Genomic DNA, 1,472 nt, shown 5'->3' with positions numbered 1-1,472 from the left:
GTATAAAAGATAAACGATACATGTTATCCCAACATTGTTTCGTTAGCGTTGAAAACGTTCGTCGGTTTACAAAAGTCAACATAAGTTACATAATATACCAACCATTTTAATGTAACACAATGTACGTGTAAATACATGAATTGTGACATTGAGACATGATAGTGTCCATTACAAGCTATTAATTATTACTGAGTACTATTTAAGCTCTGCAGTGACACTTGTTAAGCATAATTAAGCTGTACTGAAAATTTATGACTAGTTATAATAATGTGGTAAAAATATATTATTTATTAACACAATAATGTGCCCTGAACTTTTGTTACTAAATACTGTTAATTGATGTCGTCATGTAGTAATTTTATTGTAATTATCATTGAAATTTTACCTACAAGCGTATTATATATTTTGTAAAGATTTTAATCGCATAAAAATGCGACATAATCCAACGCGAAACTTTTCAAAGAATTAAAAGCATTTAATTACTGTTAAAATAAAATAAAAACGTGTTAGATTATTTTGTAAATTAATTTACAAAGATTAAAAAGTTTTTATTCTCGTTTGTTTTAAAAAAGTTTTTTAGGGACAGCTAAGAATCAATTTCATTCTTTAGATTTGTAACAAACCTAAAAATAATTCTCTATCTCTCGCCGTGCGCTCTTAAATTAGCGCAAAAAATAATTAACGAAATGACATCTCTAAAACAATAGGAAAAAGTAAACTCACCGTAAAGCATCGCGATGAGTCCACTTAAAAAAATCCCAGTTGTATATACACAATAATTATTCCCGAAAAATCACTTGCGACACTTGCACACAGACACGCTACATTCGAAAAAGCACTCGAAGCACTTGTTTTTCGAGTATTCTGTAGGCAACCATTTGTGTTGGCACTGTAAGGGCCGGGGAGCGAGACGACAGTCTGCGGCGGGGGTTGAAGTTGACTGAAGGGGTGCGCGGGTCGTGCGGGGCGCGGGCGAGGGGCGCGCGCCCCGCGCAGGCGGGCGGCCTGCCCTGAACCGCTATCGGACGCAATTTTATTTTTCTGTTTTCGAATTGCCCACTTATCTCTGCTGATGCAGACTGTACATTGTAAAGGCACAATTAGAATGTCGTCGCCGTTGCTGACTTGATTGAATTTAAAAAATACAAAAAGAGTTTTGCTACGTTCACCGTTAGCATTGTGTGCCGAGCTCGAGTTTACAAAACGTATATTAAAATTCAGCCTGTGAACAGTGACTGTTTTTTGTTTATTACTTAAGGACACAAAAGTGTTGTTACATTTTACATCTCGTTGTCCTGTTAAGGAACCGTTTTGAGTTATCTCAAGTTCCTTTTAATAAGGGTAAATAATTAATATTTTTTTTTTAAAAACCTTAACGATAACCTCATTATATAAGCTTCTAAATTGTCATTAAGAGTTCTTGTATCAAGTTCGATCAAAGTGTCTCAGCGGAGTCGCAGCAGTCGCTCGGG

General features: G+C 35.4%; 1 protein-coding gene across 1 annotated transcript in view; it reads right to left on the bottom strand.

Moving 5' to 3' along the window:
- The window catches only part of LOC106106544 (leucine-rich repeat-containing protein 24), an 11,714-nt gene extending 10,803 nt beyond the window's left edge, over positions 1 to 911 (bottom strand). Inside the window, exon 1 of the mRNA XM_013287142.1 lies at positions 724 to 911. The gene's annotated coding sequence lies outside the window, so the exon portion shown is untranslated. The remainder of the gene's footprint in view (positions 1 to 723) is intronic.
- Between the last annotated feature and the right edge of the window lie 561 nt (positions 912 to 1,472).

This window comes from Papilio polytes, unplaced genomic scaffold, assembly GCF_000836215.1.
Source record: "Papilio polytes unplaced genomic scaffold, Ppol_1.0 DF822178.1, whole genome shotgun sequence".
Classification (NCBI taxonomy): domain Eukaryota; kingdom Metazoa; phylum Arthropoda; class Insecta; order Lepidoptera; family Papilionidae; genus Papilio; species Papilio polytes.
The sequence above is the reverse complement of the archived record's forward strand: the minus strand, read 5'-3'. Positions and strand labels throughout refer to the sequence as shown.